The following is a 14,496-nucleotide window of genomic DNA, read 5'->3' on the forward strand; positions in this document are numbered from 1 at the left end:
TAGCTTCTCTTATCACTCTCCATTTTTCTTTCTAGCCATTGCTGCTGCTGTCCTTTCCTTGACAGCTCGTGCTTCCTGCAGCTACAGGACAACTCGGGGTGCTTGGCAGTGCAGCTCCACATTCTGTTAACCTAATTTAGCTGCAGGAAGCTGCTGCAAGGGACACTCCTGCCTTTTTCCACACCCCCTCCTGATACTCTTTACTTCCAGAAGTAGGATTTTGAAATTTAGCAATTTTTTGGTCGGTTTTGTGCCCTTGAACACATCCTCTGAGCCCCACAGCTGCTGATCAGAGCAGTGCCGAGCTCCTGGTTGTGCAGGCAGCACCCAGGAATGTTGCATTTGTTCTGTCCCTGCTTGGAGATGTGTGGAGATGCTGGCTTGGATGCTGGCAGCTCTGCAGCTACACGAGCACCTTGCCTTAGGGGACTGCATGGCCTTGTCACAGTGCTGTGACAAAACAGCTGCTTGTTCAGGAGCTGCCAGGGGAATGCCTGTGCCTCCAACTGCACAGCAGACATGGGGATTGCTCATTTTATCTCTCCTTTCTTGGGCAATGCCCTGAAAACAGCTTCTGCCTTCAAATACTTATGTAAAGTGCCCAGTACACAAAGCATTTCTATACAATTCTGGAGCACAAATTAACACAAAGAATCTGACACTGGAGAGTGGAACACCCTTTTCCCCATATAATGTGTAGGAACTAACCTGCAGTCAATCACTGTTGTGAAGCAGGAATAGCCCTGCTTCACAACAGGTTTGGGAAGTGTTGGTAGGTGTTTTCATCTCAAGGAGCAGTAGCTGCTGCCTTGCTCTTTCCCCTGGTAAGGGCTGTCTCTGCTGAAGTGTAAGGCAGCATAGCCAGGGTGTGCTGCAGAGGGCACTTCAGGCACCTGCCCTGGCCTTGGATCCATCTTCATGGGGCTCAGGATGCTTCCCAAGGAGCCTGATGAACAAGCTCCTGCTGCCCTGGCAGCTCCCAGCCAGCCAGGGAGCTGTATTCCAGCTCCCGTGCAGCGTGTCAGGACATGCAAAATTCCCATTTGTAAAGAGTGCTGTTAACAAATGCTTTTGTTAACCTCTGCCTCCAGTTAGCTATTCTCATTTACTCCCTCTGGAAGGCAGATCTGTGTGTCCTCTGCAAATGACCTTTAGGATCTGCACTGGTGCCTGCAGAAGGCAGGGAAGTGGCTCTGTGGAAGCAGCAGTGTGGCCCTCACCCATGGGTGCAGACCACTCTCTGTCTCACTTGTCTGGAGCAGTGTTTCTGTCTGCATTGTTCTTTCATGATACACAGACACCTATTTTGGACTTAGGAGTTTTATGGTATCTCTTCCCTCAGCTTTATGGTGTTTGCAGTCTTTGTGCTCCTTCTGAGCGTGCCAGCCAAAGGCCATAAGCAGGGCTCAGCTGGCTGGGGAGGTAATAACTCCTGTTAAAACCAGCTGGTAAATCAAGATAAACTAGGTCCTAGCCCTTTCCTTGGATAGAAAGCAGGAACTCCTCACCTGCTCCTCACCTCCTCATCCTCAGTGTTACTACATTAAGCAGTTTTTCTGCTTACAGACCATCAGAGGCTTGAGTGTGAGCAGATCATGGCAAATTTAAAATTTCTGAAGCAGTTGGCAAATTGCTATCAAAACTTCCTGAGTTCAGTAGAACCACCAAAGTCACTGCATTAATATAAGTTCTGTACTGCAGTGTATTTTTGGTTTTGTACAAGATGCTTTTGAGAGACTGATGTGAATTTGAGCAAACGACTGAAGAGTTCTGAAGTCATTGTAGAGCATGGAAATACCCACTTGGGAGAACATTTATCACCAAACATCCACATCATCTTACGCCTTTCAGTAATAAACCTCATGGGAGAGCAATCAACAAATCTGTAAATGAAAATTTATAACTCCACTAAGTCTCTGATTTTTAATTGCAGTAAAGATGATGGGGTTTATCCCACAATTGGATTTTCCCCACACACTCCCCAGATCCCTCCTTCGTCCCAGATACACAAGCACTAATTGTAGGTCTCCCTCCTCCTTCTCCTGTTCCACAAGCACTTTTCTCTTAAACTAGATCACAGTAAGTAGCATTCTTAATTTGTACTTAGCTTAATTTATGGCTTCAGTTTTAGACTGTAAGGAGAACCTGTGGCCTTGAAGTTTGTAATTTTCCATCAGTCTGATAATGAAACCTCTCCCTATGGTGTATTCCTGCATTTAGTTGTGTTTCACTTAGGGCCAGTGTTATGACTTCTATATGATAACCTTTTTCCCTTTTAAGCAATCAGAATTCTTTAAAGTGTTTTTCAAGTCTTCTTTAACAAAGCAGATGATTGGTACGTCCTGATGATTTTGTTGGCTCTCTTCTCTGTCTGTCCCTGTTGGACGTCATCTCCGTTGGACACTGTATAACCTCAGGGCTGTTCATCAGCCTGAGACTTTGATTTGCCATCTGGTTGCCACATTTGACTGTGCTTTCTGCACAGTGATGTGGCCTGAGATGCCTTAGAAATGATGGCCTTCTGTGTTGTTGTGCATGGATATCTAATCAGTCATTAAGTGATTAAACCCTTGTGACCAGTGCAGTGGGTTTTATTTATGCACTTCTCCTTGGCTTTCATACAAGCTTCTGTGGTATGTTTGCTGCAGTATTTTAGGGGTTTTTTGCAGCCCAGTGGTGTCATCCCTCCATCTCTGGGGTTCTTCCTCTTGGACTTGTGAAGCCAGAAATGGACTGACGTCACACCTGGTGAAGAACTCATCACAGAGCAGTCATCACCTTCCCTCCTGTGTCTTTGTGCACATCAAAGAGCTGCAAGTCCCAGCAAGCAAGGTCCCAGGGAGTGAGGTTTGGTTCAAGGCTCACATACAGCCAAATTGGCAAGTCTGGGTGGTTTTCTTTTGCAAACTGAATCAGGAGTCTGGTCAGACATGGAACTGGAGCAGCCACTGCTCTTAGACTGACTCACCTGGACCCAGCTACTTCTGGGCTTCTTGCTGCTGCCTGGAGGGGCTGGAACAGGAGCTGCCAGGGTAGCCCCTGCTTTCTGAGGATGGAAAATTGGCAGTGAAACCCTGGGAGCTGACATTAGTGCCAAGATCCCCTGTGAGACAGCGACTGCCCTGACTGTAACCATTGGTTATGGCTTTCAGAAATCCTGAACAGCACAAGGGATCAAGAGGTCAAACCCAGGTGTTTATGAGGGCAAAGAGTATGAGAAAAATCAGTGATTTATATAAGTAAGTCACTACCTAAGGCATGGGGTGCAGAATTAAGGGATTTTCTAGTTTTATTGTTTGAAAGCAGAATTGATCTTCTCTTCCATTTCTGATGCGTGTAGTCAGTTGAGATGTTATTTATTTATTTTGACGTTGGACACAGGCTGTAATGCTCCCTAGAGACATTCAGCTGTCTCTTGATCTTCTCAGGTTTGGATATTGCTGTCACTGTGGTTTCTGAGTACCTTCCAACCATGTGTTAAGCAATATGACTTAGCATATGTCTCATTTAATGTCTTCTCTGATCCTTCAGGATGTTACTGGTTTGGATATGTTTTGCTAATTAAGCTTTTTTTTTTTAATTTCTCATTTTTAATGAGCTACAGATGTGTCCATTTAAGCCAGTGAAATTTAACAGGGGCCTCAACAATGTCAGTCTTTGCTGTGCATTTGGAGAATTCAAATTCCTAACAGTCAATCCCAAGGGATGCTGAATGTCCACAGCTCCATAACTTCTGAAACAAACAATGGGTGCTTAACTCTCAAATTCAAACTTTACCCCACCCCACAGCCAATTTGCTGAGATGCTTTCATTATACAACATTCATTATATGTAAAGCTCATACTGTTCTGAGGGCTCACTACAGCTCATTCAGATGAAACCAGCTGCGGGTTTTTACCTTTGAAGGACTCCTCGGATGCCTGTTCTGTTCACCAAATCCAGTTGTAAATAGTGCTGTAACGTGGACTGCAGCTTGGTGCTGGAGACAAGGAGCTGTGTTGTGGTCCTCTCTGTGTCTCAGTTCAGCTGTATGCTTATGTTGTTTCCTTTACACCATCCAACAGCTTTCAGAATTCAGCTGTTGGAGCTTCTGCAAACAAAACAGGCATAAACTCTGCCCAGCCCAGTGAACAATGTTTTCCCTCAGCCTTCTGTAGTAGAGATTGCAGAGGCTGAAGTTGTGTTTCAACTGCTTGCGTTACAGTGTCAGAATAGATGATATCAGAAGAAAATAATTTCTTCCTGATAAAATTTGCTGCCTCATTGATATGCAGCTTGAAATAGAAGATTACAGGGAGCTGTGCAGGTCTGAGCTCTGTGTTTGAACACGCTTGTAGTCAGATGTCTGTGTTGGGAGGCACCGTGAGTGGGTGTAGGTCGCTCCACCTCTTGCTGGCTACTGTGATATGGAGCTTGCACCTTGTTAATTTTGGGAAGATCACTGAGCTGTTGGCTCTCTGGGCTTGTTCTTGCACCAGCTGAGTCTGATCCTTGTTACAGAGTCAACGTCACTGCATGTTTTCTCTCAAAGCACCCTGCTTTGAAAGCATCCTGCACCTGTTCCTCACTGAGGAGATAGGTGGTGCTGGCCCCCAGTCAGCCCCTGAGACTGGGCTGTCCCAGCCAGCAGCAGGGAAGAGGGCTGGGGGATTGAGACATGCTCAGGGAACAGCATGGGCATGCAGGGTGCTGGGATGAAAGCATGGGGATGTTCAGGCAAGGCTGTTCCTCAAGGATTTGCTTGGAGTCATTGAAGGATGAACGATTTGATGGGACACTGTGTGTACAACACTAATGACGAGGGGCAGATGCAATGCAGTGAGGGGGAGCCCGTTTATGTCTTGGTTACATTCAAAGCCATGAGTGTTTTCTCTTGGCTCTGTGGCTGTGTAAACTGACTGAGGTTTCTCTAGAAGCAGCTTAGTTCCAGTATGTGGTTGGTGCTTACTCACAGGGCACTCCAGGAAGATGCTGAATTTCAGTCAGTTATTTTCCCCCTGGTTTGTGAACTAGATTGGGGTCATCATGTGAAGACCCTGAAGATGACAGCTGATAATCATGTGGAGGGGTCTGGATGGCCACTGGATCTGCACCTGCTGGAGTGCTTCTCTGAGCCCATCAGGTACTGGCATGGAATTCGACTGAAAATGAGCTGTGGGGTGGAGAAGTGCTCTTCACTCTCCTTACAGAAATGAAGCACAGACAAAACTCTGCAGGGGGAGGTTTTATAATTAAATTCCTAAGACTTACTCCTGCTGTCTTCACACGGATTAATTTATGTTTTGAAAATCTCAAATGACTTGCAGCTATTAGGTAGAAATCCCCACCCTGGAGCTCTGACTTGCACCTTTCTGTGTGTATCCTAAGGTGTCTACTTAAATGCAGCAGTACATCAGCTAAGCAGACACTACCTGTGGAAATGTCCAGCCACAGGGAGTTCTGCCTTTTGGTCTCTCCAGGGATCTGAGAGGGCTCAGCCTGTGTGGTGGCTCCTTGGTTAAGGCAAAAGTTCTTCTCTGCACCACCTAGAAATGCATTCAGAAACACGTGCCTTGAGAATAGAATGAAAGGGGAAGGAGAGTGATTAATAAGCATCTACGTGCCTGAGACACCAGCGCTGGCATAAAACTGTCCCAGGCGTGGGAGGAATCCACAGCTCCTCCTCAGGGGCTGTTGGTCCCAGTTTCCCGTGGTCCCATCAGTGTTGTTAACTGTGCATTTCACATCAAGTCATTCACTCCGTGTGCCCTGGATTGCTCTTTTTCCAGCTAGTGGGTTTTAACTGCTCAAACCCAGACACCTCCTGTTTGAGTTGTGTTTGGCTTTTCTGTGTGTGTGCTGGAAGTTGGTTCAGTTTAGCATTGTTAACCATAGATATGCTTTATTTTTTTTCAAAGGATGCGAACCGAAGTATGAACTTCAACTAACTGATTGTTTTTTTCTCTTCCCTTTTGGTTTGGATTTCTGGTTTAGATAATATAAAAAAATCTCATCTCATATTTAATTGGAACATGTTTTATTTTGGAGAGGTCATGAAGTAGCATTCCCTAATATGCCAACATTGTTATTAGGCAAAATTCCTGTTGCAGGTGCCTTGTTAAGGAGGCCCTTCTTGTCAGAGTAAAGAGCAGTCATGAAAAGTTGTTGGGTTTTACATAAAGTGGCAATATTCACATGCCTGGAGGCTGGCAGAACACAAGGCACAAAGAGCAGTCCAGATTTATTTATGTGTGTGACCGATGGCTTTGTCACAGCCTTGCTATGGCTGAGCTCTTAGGGGGAAATTCTTGCACTCTGCTGCTGTACACAGATCCCAGTGCTGGTAAGTCATGAGGTTTCATCACAAGCCTGATGATAGGGAGCATTTGGTTGCCAAGAGTGGGGCTTTGTGAGAAGTTTGACTCCAATTAAAAACACACAACCTCACACAATAGAAAACAAAACCTCTTCAGGATAAAGAGGAAGAGATAAAAGATACAACCCAAAGCATTAAACTCTGGAAGACATATACAAAAGATATGTATAAACCATACAATGTTTTGATTGTTTGGATTTTTTTTTAGTAATTTCTTTAAGTCTTGTGGTTGGGTGCTTTAGTTGTTTTCAGGGTCTTGAAGGGGTGACTTTTTTTTTTGAAGTTTGGGTTTTTTGGGGGATCAGACTTTCTGAAATACCTGACTATGTGAAAACACCTCTTGGTAGTCTCCGCTGGACTCATTCAAGAAAAACAGCTGAGGAATTAACAGAGCTGAGCAAAAGGTTTCAAGCTGATGGGCTCAGGATTTGGTTCAGGTGCCTTTTGCCTCCTGCCCCTCTCAGGAACGTGGTTTGGAAAAACTGGCAAAAACACTCCCCTATGGCATCTCTTGCTGATTGTCTCTGTTTACTGAGTAGAGAAATTCTCATTATAATCCTTCAGTTTTGATCACTGCAATCAAGTGAGGATAATTTTGAAAAGAAAGAGCAGCATTGTGCACTGCAGAACAAATAATGAGACAATACTAGATGGGAATAATGGATGGTAGAAGAGAGAAGTTTTTGGGAAAAAAAGGATTCAAGAGCTAAGTACATTTAATGAAAGCTATCTTTCAGAACTCTCTGACACAGCCTTAAATAAAAGGCATATGAAGTAAGCAAGAATTTAATTTAAAAGCCCATGGAGAAATTGAGTTGGACTTCAGATTGTGTGCCTAAATGTGACATTCTCCATTCATTCAGACTTCCTTTTATTTCTGTGTGATCTTACCATGAGTGCTGCTGAAGTGGGATCTGCCCACACAGCAGATTGCAGCTTCAGTGCCGAAGGCAGTGTCAGCATCCATCCACTTTCTGAGTTTGGCTGGGAGGTGGGGGAATCCCGTCCCTTTTGGGTAGCAGATGTCAGTCTCCTACTCTTCCACAGCTCCCAGAAGTGAGCTCTGTCTGGCTCGTGTGGAGTACAGCATGAAGGAAAGGATCCCTGTGCAAGCACAGGATGATAAATGGGCGTAAGACCTTAAACTCCCTTGAACAGCATTAGCTCTGCTCCCAGGGTAACCAACGCCAGCTCAGCTTTCTCTGTCTCATGTTTTTTGCTCAGTTACAACACCTTTGAAATGAGTGTGTTGGTCAAGAGCAGCCAGTGCTTCCATCTTCAGCTGCAGGGTTCCTCTGGCTCTGAGCAGGACTTGGCAGTGTGTGTGTGGCTCAGGTGACCAAGGCCACTGTCCTCACTGAAGCTCAGGAGCAGCTGGCACTGCAGTGCTGGGAGGCTGTCTGAGAGCCTGGAAGCTGGGAAAGGAAGGGCAAGGATTGTTGATGCTGACTAGAGATGCACTGTTGGCCTTTTTCAAGTGCTTTGCTTCACGTTGCTTCCCATGCTGGGCAGCCGGCACCCAAAGGTGCTACTGGAATAGCAGTGGATTCTAAACCAGTGCTGCTTGCTGAGGTCCACGTGCTCTCCTGTGGAAAAGGTTGTACTTTAGGAAGGAGGACAACCTCTGTAAATGAGCAGAGTGAACAGGCTGCAGGCCAGGGTAAATATTGGAGTGCTGGTCACCTGCCTCACGTGCCCTGCCCTGCAGCCTGGCTGGTCCCAGCACTAGGACACTGCCTCCCTCTGGCACCGTGCCTGCAGGTACCTCCTGACACCGCCTCTGGAGCCGGCAGGCCAGGGCAAACTCTGCTGCCAGCAGTCAGTCTGTCCCAGACATCATCCTCCACGGGTCCGTGGGAAGGGCAGGGCCGATGAGAGCAGAGCTGCAGCCTGGGCAGGCAGCAGTGGCCACCAGGACACAGAGGAACGGGAATGTGGCTCAGCACTGTCTGTGCCAGCACCTTTCTCCAGCTGCCTCTGGGCACTGGCGACTGGCAGGGACTTGGTGCCAGGCTGGAGCAGCCCTGGTGTGCTGTGAGTGCCAGGCGGGCAGTCCCATGGCTGGGAAGTGTGACAGGTGGTAGTCCCTGGTCGGCCTGTTGGCAGTGTGGAAACCACTGGCTCGTTGGGTAGTCTCAGCTACCCCAGAGATGGCTGTGTTTGGAAATGAGAGCAGACATGGAGTGCCACGGTGGCCCCACTGACATGTCCAGCTCAGAGCTTGCACCAGAGCTGTGAGCTTGTGGTGGGCGCTGCCGTCAACACTGCAAGGGAACAGAGACTTGGGACGTAAGATGTCGCTGTCACAGCTTTCAGAACATTGTGCTGCAGTCCCACATGTTCAGTTTGGTTTTGACCACCCATAAAGGGCTGCCACAGCCCTTGTGTGGAGTACAGCATGCTCATGCTCGTGGCTCTTGTGGTGATGGTGGGTGCAAAGGTGCTGGGGTCTCCTCACTGACCCCCACCCAACCCTGCTGGAGAGCTGGGATGCCCCTGGCCCTTCTCATGGCCTGGATCTGGCACTGGGGAGGTTCCTGGAGTGGAGCTGAGCTGAGCTGAGGCACTGCCTGGTTCTGCCTCACCTATGGAGAGCAGGGGTCAATCTGTGCATCCTGGTGCTTCTTCCCAAAGCCAGCCAGCACCATGCCTTCACTGTGTGATCTGCCAGGAAAAGGTCCCTCCTCTGTGGGAGAAGGGGAGAAAAGGGGGATTGTGCTCGTTTGTGGGATGGACAAATGCCCTTTCCTGATGAAAGGAGCCACGTCCCCACTGCCCACAGTCAGCCTGTGGGAGCACTGGCCAGCACAGGCCTTGAGGGCTCCCCAGTATCCTGTGCCTGCCCTCAGGAAAAACCCCACCATTCCAGTCCTTCAGCAGGGGGAGTGCTCTGCCAGCCCTGCTGTGATTTATAAGCTGCTTTGTGGGTGCAAAATTGCAGATGGCTGCATATTATAACTGCACCAGAAACGGTGTTTTTTGGAATGGCCTCTGGCTGTGGTGCTGAATGGAAAACCCTTAAAAGTGCTGTGGGCTAGTTCAAAGAGACAGGGCTGAGCGTGTGGCAGCCAGCGGGACGCTCCTGTGGGACCTCACTGGCCCAGGCAGCTTCCCCTTCCCTCCCAAGGGGCGGCTGCACCTCAGGAGACACACTGGGTGCCCTGCAAAATCAAAAGGGAAAGGCAGAATTCATACCTGCAGGGTTTGGGCTGGGGTTGGGTTTCCCCCCACCCTTGTAACAAATCATGCCCTGAAGTGGTGAGGCCTGGGATAGAATTACCTGTGATCTTAATGACTTGAAGTTTTAAAAATTAAATTCTAGCAGCAATTGATGTGGCAGATGTAGTTTCTTCAAATAAGAGATGATGAAAAGTAAAGAAGGATGAATAGATTATTGTTTTTATTAAAGGTATTACAGAGGAATAAATTCTTCTCATGAACAGGCTTTCTTTGCTTATTCCCATCCTCTCAATAAATCATTGTCACGGTGTCAGTTAATACTGTTTGGGGATCTTGCTCAGGAATGTTTTAGATTGGAAGAAAGAAATTCATATCACAAAACAAACTGTCTCTGCGATCACCATAAGGGTGACTGTAGTTTAGAGAAAGTAAAATATTTACCATCTGATTCACATAATAGGTAAGATAAAGATTGATGCTAAGGTGGGGAGAGTAGCCCGAGGGCACAAGCCACTCCTACCAATACCAGCCGGGATTAATGAACGGCTTTCAGCTCCTACACGCTTTGCTTTGCTTTGCTTTGTACTTGAAAGTCTTTGCTGCTGTAACTTCAGACTGTAATTAGATTGACTGGAAAACTGAATTATCTGCAAAGAGCTGCTCAGATCACAAATGAGGTGCATGAACTTTATTTGTCCATCCTAAACGTGTGTCACCTTCAACAAGCAGCAAAATGATTCCAGCATTTAATAAAATAAAAGCAAGACGTGTCTTAGGAAGTTGGGCATAAAGACACAGCAGCATTAGTCTAGAGAAGGACAAAGTGTCGTGTCTTCTTCAGCATGACAGTCTTAAATTAATGGTTTTGATAAGAGTACTTGAGTGGCAACATGGCTCAAAGAATAGTGTTTACCTGCCTCAATTGGTGTACTTGCTATGAGGATGGACAGATTTCATTGAGCATTGTTCTTTGAACTGACTTAAGCTGCAGGATCTCTGCTTTCTAGGCTTGTAAGGACTGTTTTGGTGATCATCTCAGTTTCCTTTTAACAAGCCTATTTTTTCATCTTGCCTTCTTTTTTTATTTAATGCTCTCACAGTTTTAGTGCAGTGTGTGATAATGCTGGTAGACAAACGTGGAGGGTCTGAGCAGCCCTAGCTCTGGCACTGTCATTAAAGGCATCTGATGTTGCTGAGCAGCTGGAGAAGATGGACCTGTAATGGGTGTGTTCTGGAAACTGCAGATGTCTCTTAACACTGAACTGTAGTGCTGAGCTCCCACGGGCTCTGGAGAAAGGAATGGAGCTGGAGGTAACTCAACTAAATGTTCTGAGCAGTCCATCTTGCAGACTATGATCCCTAGGGAAGCTTTGCCCACAAGTAATCCAAATTCTGTTTGAAATGAGCTTGAGTTAGCTGCAGAGCTGCAGTCTGCCCTGGCTTTTCTCTCACAGCAAACCAGAGGGGACCACCACCAACCTTTTAAGCCGACACTGCACGTTCCCCGTCCCCTCTGCCAGCACCACAGATAGTGGGAGCAAGTGAGAAATTATTTATTGGAAAAACCCCTCTTTTTGTGGGGTAAGTGGTCAAAGGGGAAGCTGAAAAATAGATTTTCTTCATTGTTTTCTTGTGTGGTGGGGTAGGCTGAGATGCTGATGCTCTGCAGTGTCTGTTTGCCTGCAGCAGTACAATGCCAGCACGGCTGCAGGCTTGGGCTGAGCTCTGACAAGATCTGGCAAATAAGGGCAAGAATTTTACAACTGAATAAAATGTGAAGTCTATAAATTTAACGGGGCTTGCATTTTGAATTACAATGGAATAAATTTTCCTCTTAAAAGGAGAAATTGTCTCACTTGTGACTTTCTGCAGTGTTTTACAAGGTTATGAAGGAAACTTCTGAGCATGTTTTGGCAGTTCACATTCTGTGGTCTCTATTCAGAAGATATTTTTTAATTTTCCTCTACAGTTAAGTTTCTCTTGGGGCATCTCCCCTGGCTACCACTTTGAGTTAAGCACCTAGAAAGTTGGCAGCACACTTAAAACTTCAAATGCAATTGCAGCAAAGGCTCTTGTTGGGACATATGAGTGTGATCAGATGTGAAACCAAGTTTGACTGACTTCTCTTGAGATCTGCTTACCTTCAGTTTCAGTGAGACAAGTTGTCGTCCGAGGAATCCTTTGAAAGTTTCTCTTGCATGTTCAGATGAGGTACCTGCAGGAGGATGAATTGCTTGGTGGCTGGGAGCCTGAGGTTAGCAAACATATCATATGTCACTGTGCTTTTTTTTTTTTTTTTTTTTTAATAAAACGAGGGTGGAATGCAGGATTGAAATTACCTCATGTGCTTTTAACTTTGAAGTTAGTGGGGTTTTTTTGGCTGCCAGGACAAGTGCCCTTTTAATGAGCTAAGCAGTGATGGTACTGGCACACACATGCCCCCAGCCAAAGGCTGAGCTCCGTGGAACACGGGGGACACGTGGCCTGTCCTCCCTGATGCAAACCTGGAGCCTGGCCCCTGGGGGAACAGGCATAGCACATTCTGTAGGCACTGCAGGCAGTTGAAGGAGGCGACAATGATGGTTTTCCAGTAAGCACCAATGAGGAGGACAGTGAGTGCTGGGTTTCAGGAGCTACCACCACTGGTGAGCCTCCCCACAGCACTGAGTTATGAATAACCCCATTCACTCCTGCTGCTTGTGGGCTCGGCATTTCCTATTCTCTTCTGCTCTGAGTTCAAATATCAAAGGTAAACATGAGTTCATGTTACTATTTTACCACAGAAGCGTTATATGGTTATTGAAAAATAATAAGAAATACAAGGGCATAAGGTTCTTTTTAATACCTGGTTTGCTTCAAGGACGCATCAGTTGTTCTCTGAATCTCTCTGGTGAGTCTATGGCAATAGTTTTGGTCAGTATGCTCTTAACACTTCTGTAAATCTAGTCACTGTGCTTGCTAAGCTTTCCCACAGTGTTAGTTTTTAGGGTTTGCTTGATTTATTTCTTTTCTTTTTTTTAAATTTTTTTTCCCCATCTAGCTTGCAAAGTCCCTCCTCTCTGTGATAAAGCAGAAACAGTGAAACTCTCGTACTACTCTGGTAATAAATTTTTAGTCTCTTATGAACTGCAGCAAAGTTGAAGGAATTAAAATAAATGTGGAGAGCAAACACGTGTTTTCTCAGGAGGCAGCAGTAATTATGCTGCTCCTTCCTCTAAGTCCAGTGCCATTGGGTACCTATGGAAATACTGGACTATTACAGCTATGGAACATTAAAAGCTGAAAGAGAGGGCTCACCTCAATATCCACATGTTTCTGGCTGGCCTTCAGTCACAAAATCTGCTTCACTTAAAGACACCCCACCTCGTTCTCCACCCCGCTGTAGTAGAAAACCTCAGTCCCTTGCCTAAACACTAGTGTCATTGTGTGGCTTCTTGGGAGAGCACACTGCAAAGAGGAGTAATTGTGCAGAGGCAGAGAAGGGCTAAGCTCAAGTATTAAAGGCCTTGTAGAGGAATGAGTTGAGTGCTCCCATCTCCCTACAGCACGTGGCACTGTGAACCCGACCTGTGACTGGGTTTTCCTAACAAAAATTAGTCACTTTAAAGCCTTTCTCATAAACAGCTGAAATAGTTCAGAAGACGTGATGAAAACAGGAAGGAATAATAGTCCATGGGCAAAAAAGGCAAAGACCAAGAACTGAAGGGGAGCCTGTGTATTGGGGAGTGCTGGAAAGAACAGGAAAGGTATGAGGAGAAGAAGAGAAAATGAGGGCAGGACTAAAATGAATGAAAAGGTGGGTAAAAGACAGATGTAGGAAAGGAGAAAAGGGTGTGAGCAGGAAAGTGTAAGAGTAGAACTACAGAAATAAAAGCAGAGAGGTGGGCAGAGCCCTTATCCATATGTTGTACCCTACAAGTGGTGCTGTCCAAGTTACACATTCTCATGAGTCAGACAGGCAGGTTGGTGTTTCCTGCGCTGGTTGACAGTAGTGCCCATGGCTGAGACTTGTTTGGTATTTAGAGCACTGCATTTATGCAGGATAGGTGGGATTTCTCCACTGTAGTAGGATCAAGGACCTGCTCTAGGAAGGGGAATGTTTAAGGACAGTGCTGGGCACCAGGCACCAGATGTGACTGAGTAATGAGCAGAGTAAATGCACTTGCCCACAGCAGCTCTCTCCAGGCTGAGGACATACAGCAGGTGTGCAAGTGTATGCAGTGTTGCAGGTTGCAGGAGCTCACTTGTCTCCAAAGGTCAGTCTTTGTTGCTCAAACCCAGCAAAACCAAAAGTAAAGAAAGAATTCAGGCTTTGACTAACACCAGCTTGCTTAGGTGGGGGAAGCTGGTAGTATGGTTTCCAGGTCTTTAAAAAATTGCTTTCTAAATGTTTGTAAAGTGGCAGCATGTAAAAGTCCCAGACCCATACTCCTTATAATGCTCCTTATTGTTTTTTTCCCCCAAGAGGAGGAAAAAAACCCAAATGGGGCTGCACAATTCTAGAGCTCATGGACCAATACATTGGGAATGGACTTGTGTACAAAACTCTCCAACGTCTCCAGATGCATTGACCAGTCCCCCACTCTTCAGTTTGACATAGGCTTATTTTAGGAAAGAAATGTTTGAAAACAAACCAACAAATAACACTATTGTGTAAAAATTCTCTGGAATGAGGATTTGTTTTTATTTCTGTGGGTGTGGAGCTACGGATCAGAGGCAATAATATTCCTTATTATTCAAGATTATTCATTTTGAGAATTTCCCCAGTTCAGCTGTGTTTCTAGTCCTTAAAGGTCACTGCTATTACTTTTCCATGGATTATTATGAGCAAGAAGCTAAGGGCCAATATCGTGCATTGGGTTTGTCCGGGACTCTGCCAAATTCATTTCCCATCCTGAACTTGAGTTGCTTTTCTTTGAAGCTTATTGCAAGTCAGGTCACACAGTCCTGTCTCATTTTTT

The 14,496-nt window shown here is 46.0% G+C and overlaps 1 protein-coding gene across 1 annotated transcript in view; it reads left to right on the forward strand.

The window, feature by feature from the left end:
- The window catches only part of GPC1 (glypican 1), a 195,012-nt gene that overhangs the window by 38,872 nt on the left and 141,644 nt on the right, over positions 1 to 14,496 (forward strand). The gene's annotated exons all lie outside the window — the stretch shown is intronic.

The sequence above is a fragment of the Vidua macroura genome, chromosome 10 (assembly GCF_024509145.1).
Source record: "Vidua macroura isolate BioBank_ID:100142 chromosome 10, ASM2450914v1, whole genome shotgun sequence".
Lineage (NCBI taxonomy): Eukaryota > Metazoa > Chordata > Aves > Passeriformes > Viduidae > Vidua > Vidua macroura.